This window comes from Sarcophilus harrisii, chromosome 4 (assembly GCF_902635505.1).
Source record: "Sarcophilus harrisii chromosome 4, mSarHar1.11, whole genome shotgun sequence".
NCBI lineage: Eukaryota > Metazoa > Chordata > Mammalia > Dasyuromorphia > Dasyuridae > Sarcophilus > Sarcophilus harrisii.
In genome coordinates, this window is record NC_045429.1 from 396,854,886 (window position 1) to 396,862,023 (window position 7,138).

Genomic DNA, 7,138 nt, shown 5'->3' on the forward strand with positions numbered 1-7,138 from the left:
ACTTGACAGTAGTAGAAAAAACACACTTCTCAGCACAGTGGTTGGGATTGTGAGGGAGAGGACATTTTTGAACAAATTAGCTTAATTTAGGCCAAAATACTGTTCAATTTCTGAGACTATGTGGCAAAGTTGTCATTTCTAAAAGAGGAAATTCAATTAAATTCCATAAAAAATTAATAAGTACCTCCTAAGATGAAGATGAAAGGCAATATGGCATAATGAAGAAAGAGACATTGGAATCAGTGAGAACTGGGTTCAGGTCCTGTCTTTGCGTGACCATGCGCTGTGTAACCATGAGCAAGTCAATTAACTTCTCTGAGTGTTCTTAGGCTACTACTCCAAGACTAGAAACTAGAGAAGAGTTACTGCTCTATAGCCAATGGAGGGATTTACCATATCTGGAATTCTCCAAACAGATAAAAACCAAAGCTTGAGGATAGTTTATGCACATGTTGGGTAAAAAAGACCATTCTTCCTTTTTCAGGCCACTCATAATAATAATTATAAATAATAATTACAGATAGCATGAATGTGCCACTTTGTGAGGCACTTTGTTATCTCATTTGCTTCTTAAAACAACCTTATCATGAGTGCAATTATTATCTCTACAGATAAGGAAGCTGAGAATGGAAGACAACAACTGAATTCTTGATATTTATGAAACAATGACAGTAGACATCTTCATTTAGAAAGGTATATGATATATTTATGCATGTTAGTTGTTAATATGTTAAAAGGTGCTTGACAAGGCAACTTTGAGTGCTTATTCTTTTTCCCTCTTGGAAATCCTCTCTTCCCCAAATTTTGATTATTTTTTCAAGACCCAGCTTAAATCCCACTTTCTTTTTGAAGCCTTCTTTATGCTTCCTAGTCAAAATGAGTTTTCTCTCTGAATAACACATTGAGAGATTGAAATGACCCATATCATATGCAGCATTGAAATGTAGTTATTTGTGTATATGACTTATCTTGGGCAAGTTTCTGGGTCTCAGTTTCCTTATTTTTTTAGATACAGAATTGGAAGGAAGGGAAAGAAAAGACCAGTATATCTTCTCAGATGAAAGACAAACTTCATTTCCCTGATCTCCTGGGTGTAAAGATTTATCTTTGGAACATCAGGAGACAAATAAAAGTACAACAAAATATGGATGTATTGCTCCCACATTAAGGACATCCATGTATTTGCTGATGAACACACACACACACACACACGCATCAAAAGGCAAAGTTAGAACTTTTATTACTGTGAGCCTTATTTTAGTTCCTCTATATAAGACCTTTGGGGAAAAGTCTCCAGTACTTCTCCAATGCTGCCCAAGGAAGAAAGATATTGGCAGTATACTAGGAAACTGGTAAACATCCTCCAGGCTCTAGGGGTAAGAGACCTATTGGTTTAGAACTTGTCTCCTAACAGGAGCTCTGGGCAGGATTTCTGACTTTAGAAAAAGTAGATCTCACACTTTATCTCCAGTGAGCCTACAATTCTTTCAGCTAATAAATTTTAATTCTGCAAACCTCTCTTTAAATAGAAGATACATCAATCCCATATTTGTCTAAAAGCCATAAAAGCTTATCAGTACCTAAGTAACCCTTATATGTTTATTTCTACTTAAATCAGTTAATCTGATTTACATTCCTCTTTTTTGAAAGAAGCTCTATTTTCCTGACTCTCTTTGAAATTGATATAGTTTAAATCTTCTCACAAAGGAGTCTCTGAGTGGTAACTTACTTCTTTTTCCTGACTGCCAAGAGATGCCTGAAGAGTTGCCAAGAATAACAAATTAGAGGAAAGAAATTCACATCAATGATTTATTCCCACTTATAAGCCACCTTAAAACCCCTGAGCTGTGTGTGGCTGGAGGAAGACAGTACCATAGGGAAGCCAAGCAGTCTTGCATTCCAGAACTGCTAGAAGGTCTCGATGTAAGCTGATGAAAGAATAGTCTGTGGTCCTAGGGCCCAGGCCTTGATTAGAATGGGTTCACTGGTATTGAGTCAAGTCTGGCATTCCTTAGTGGGTCATGGCCACTGGCATCTTTGCTTTTCTAAAATCTTCCAAATATAACATTTGGAATCAGATTATATTTCTTAGTCATTTGAAATGGCAAACTGGATTATGGTGGGATTCATAAAGCCATAGACTAAAGTGGCAGAATCTGATATTGTAGAGTCACTCAAGTCCAGATTACCACCAGTTATAGGAATTCATTCTATAACTTTTCATATGAGGTCTTCCCTTGTCAAGGAGCTAAGTCACAAGTTTTTTGAGGAAGCCTCTTCTGATATTTGATAACTCTAGCCCACTGATTCATAGGATCTATGAGTTCTCATCTTCTTTTGGAAAATTTCCCTCTCATGACTGGATTCCATTCTCTTGGATTTTCTGGGTCTAGTGCAACTAAGCATCTCCTTGCTGTTGTTTTGGTCATTCAGATCTCATGGTTCCCAAGTTTAGCAACAGTATGGTACAGGAAGGTTTCATGGATGCTAGTTAGGAAGGGTAGGACCAGTTGTGATCATTATAATCAGGCTGTAAGTCAGGAAATCTCTGTTCTCTAGAGTGTCATTTTCATGTCAAGAAAGTAATATGTAGTTTTAAATTTTTCAAAATTTAAATTAATTTTAAATTTTAAAATTTGTCATCTGTGTGGTCTCAAGGACAATTTAGTTCTGTGTTTCTTTTTCTTATCGTCTCCTTGAATAACATCCTATCATCATAAGAAGCAGCATAGCATAGCAGAAAGTGCCAGGACTAGAATAAAGAAAAATGTAGTTTCAGATTCTTCCTTTGACATGAGCTGTGTAACTCTGCATGTCAATTATTCATTTTTAACTTCAGGTTCCTTATCTATAAAAATAAGGACACTAGTAGTTGTCCCAACCTTATGGTTATGAGACTGAAATGAGGTAAGGTACACAAAATTCTTTGAAAATGTTAAAATTCTATCCAAATGTCAGTTAATATTCATCTCATAAAATACCAGTTGTTTACTTTCCAACCCTTTGCCAGCCCTCCTTGTTACACACTGATTCAATGAGTGATATTTCTTTCTGAGGATTCTTAACAGCTTGGTCTTGCAGCCCCAGTGCAAGCATAATTCCCTCTGAAGGCAACAGTATAGATCTGATTTATTCAAATCCAATCAGTGAGAGTTAATGAATTTCTAAGGGCCAGAAGATCGATTGTGCTCTATTTTTATTTAATTAATCTCATGCTGTTTTCTCTTTGCCTTTTTTTTTTTTTTTTTTTTTTGTGGATACTTTAAAACATTTTAGTATAACATGTTTGTGGAGTTTTTTCCCTATAAAGTGCTTTTTTCATGTTTAAGGATGAAAAATATTAATAGTATCATTTATATAACGTATATAGACGTATATTAGTTGTATACATGTATCCTATAGATATATACTGTTGTATAACTAGTTAATAGTTGTATAGATGATACTATAACAGATTCTTATCTCTATTAACTTTCCACATTCACAGTTTTATTTGTACATTAAAAGTGTTTACAATAAGACTTTGGATTAATTGAAGCCTATTAGGATAATAGGATAAAAGACTCAAGTTCAAAACTGGCTTCAGACCCTTGCTAGTTGTGTTACCCTGGACAAGTCATTTAACACTGTGTGCCTCTATTTCCTCGTCTATAAAATGATCTGGAAAAAGAAATGGCAAACCACTTCAGTATCTTTGCCAAGAAAACCTTAAATAGGGTCACAAAGAGTTAGACATGACTGGAACAACAATTAAGGTAAGGAAAAGCCTGAATGTATTTGTGTTGATTGGGCTAGATTGTACAGTGAGCATAGTGAAAAGGGAACCAGGTAAAAGAGAATTTACTGGAGACTGCCTCCCCTAAGTTCTTCTACAGTATAGGGAATGAACATAATATAGGGAATAACTATGGTAACTGTGTCCCCAACCGGAAATGATTACTGGGAAGAGATTGATTATATTGTATAGTAACAATCCTGAGGAAGACAAAAAAGAAAACCATACTTTTTTAGTTGAACTAGTCTTAGCTTCCTAACTGACTACTGCCTATCCTTCCATGTCTCCTTCTGCCCCATTCCTGCTAAACCTGTTTTCATTTCTTATTAACTCTGTCTCTTTCCTCTCTCTTTCCTTTACACTTTTTCTTTCCTCATTTTCCTCCCTGTGAAATATTGATGCTCTTGTGACTAGTTCAACTTTACATTTTCTCCTTTAATCTCCTGCTCCTTATTCTGTTTTAATCAATGCCTTGCCAAATCCTAACTTTGAATTAATCACCAGCTCCTCTTGGTGTGCTACTGGATGCCAGGGAGAAAATCATCCAATCATGTTAATCAAGTCCCTCTACCAAGCTATGTGGGCAACTAGGAGACAAAGGGGTTAAGCACTGGGTCTAGAGTCAGGAAAAACTAGTTCAAATCCAGCCTCAGACATTTATTAGTTGTATGGTCCCAGGCAAATCACTTGACCCCATTTGCCTCAGTTTTCTTATTTGTAAAATGAATTGGAGAAAGAAATGGCAAATCATTCCTCTCTTTGGACTAGAAAACCCCCCAAAAGATCACAAAGAGTCAACCATGACCAGAAATAATAACAATCAAAACAACAAAAACCATGTTATTTAATCTCAACTCTGTCCTTGCTTATGTAGAATAAGCTCTTTTGTATTTAACTTTCTATAATATTTTAGTGTTTATTCCAAAACTCTTCTTTCCTTGATCTCATATACTAACATTTCTCAATAAGGGTTCTTACTGCCTATTTTACTAAGAAAATAGACACTATCTGCTCTGTTTCCCCTTCCTTCAACTTTACACCTCAAAACTCAACATCATCCCCTCTGCTTCTCCTTTGTGGTAGTCCCTCACGATGAAATAACCTTCTCTATACCAAGGCCAACTCATTTACTTGTATTCTTGTTTCCATCTTCTCTCCAGTATTTTGCCCCATCTAATATCCTCTCCTTCTAATCTTCAGTCTTTTTTCCACTGGTTCTTCTCCTTATACCTACCAACAATCTTCCCTATCCTTAAGAAAAACCACCACTCTCCTAAACTATCACCTCTTTATCTTTCTTTTAATTGCCAAAAATACTAGAAAAAGCCAATCCCTGTCTCTATTGTCTTAATTCCTATTTTCTTCTTAACTCATTACAGTCTGACTTTTCACCTGTCTGGAAATGGCTATAAGATCACCAATGAACATAGTATAGGGAATAACTATGGTGACTGGGTTAGTTACTAAATCAAATGATCTTTTTTTTTTTTCAGTCATCATTTATCTTGATTTCTTTGTAGCACTTGTACAACCTGTTCATCCTGTGTATGCAAGCTGCTTCTTGGTTTATGTGCTCTTTTCTGTTAATATATATATATATATATATATATATATATATATATATACACACACACACATATATATGTTACTATATATACATATACATATATAATATATACATAATATACATATACATATATATTACTATATACGCATATATACATACATATATATATATATATATATATATATATATATATGCTGCTAAGTATAGATATATCTTAGGGCACTGTCCTGAGTCTTCTTCTCCCTTTAAATTTATTCTCTTGGTCCCATCAAACCCCAGTGGTCCATTGATCATCTGTAAGTCAAATTACTTTCAAATGTACACACCAACTTTCTCTTCTCCATTACCAGTGAGATGCTGGACATCTCCATGTGGAACTTCCACAAATACCTCTAAGTCAATATGTTCAAAATGAAAATTGTAATCTGTTCAAGTAAGTTATTTCTTTACCTTCACCAAAATTACTTTCTCTTTACATGCATGCATTTTTATCATCTCAGAAGAATCCAGGTTTCATAAAGGTGGGGACTGGTTCTTTTTTTTTTTAATCCCCTTGGCACCTAAAATAAGATTTATATTTAGTAGGCACTTAGTAAATGCCTGTTGTAATGAATTTAAAGGATATTTTTGCTGCCCAGGTTTCCTAGGTCTAAGAGGTAAAGCTGGAAGAGACCCGAGAGATAATCAAATCCAACTTTTTTCTTTTACAGATAAGGAAACTAGATAGCTATGTTAAATAATTTGCTCAAGGTCATGCAACTAGTCTGCAAAAGGCAAACTCATGCATTCAGAACATGCTGCATTTATTATTCCACTCCCCCACAATCGCCAATACACACACACACACACACTAGCACAGAATCACAAATACACAGAATTGTACATTTGGACAGAGTCTCAGAGCCCTACCTACAAAAGAATCCCATTATATCATCCATGCAGTTGTCTTCCACTTAAGTCCTACTATGAGAGGATAAGAAGTCCTACTGTGAGGAGACAGCCTCTACCCCCTGAGACAACCCTTTTCACTTTAGAATAGCTCTTATTGTTACAATTCTTTTCATCTGTCCCTTGATTCAAGAAGTACATTTGATTCAAAAGAAACTTCAACAATACATTGCCACAAACAATACCCAGGAGTTATTTTTCAATTAGAACATTTATCCTCCACAGTCTATGATGTAGTGACAGACAGTAAAGGAATTAATGCTTTTGTTCAAAGTGATTTGGTTTTTAACAGTATCACCTCCTTGGGGGTAACTTGCACCCAGGCCATTAGGACAACCTCTGCAAACAAATGAAAAAAAAAATCTGAAATTGTTTCGCTTAGACTCAGAGGATTTTTTTTTTTTAACTTAAACAATTTTACTTAGACAATTTTCCTTTCCCAAATACCTCTGACTTTGGGGATTTGCATAAGGCTTCTAGACTCTGGGGCTCTATTTCCTTGCCTGTTCTCACACTAATTATTTTTTAAAAACACACTTAAAATTGCTCTTTAAGCGATAAGTTCTTAGTAGATTTATGGATTCAGTAAAAAACGGCGCCTCTTCAATTTTTCAGGGCTTGTCCTGATTTATAGGGGCTTTGCTGGCACAAAAATTAGATTAAAATTTTTATTGAATCTTGTCTGAAATGCTTAGACTTGAAGCGAGGCTTTGAGCTCAAAAACTCATTGCCTAAATCCTGTCTTTGGATTTTGGATTTAGGAAGATTGAGTCTATAAGTACTGACCGGGAGACTGGTTTTTTCCTTGGACCCAATGCCTTTTCCTTCCTTTCTGGAGGACAGACCAC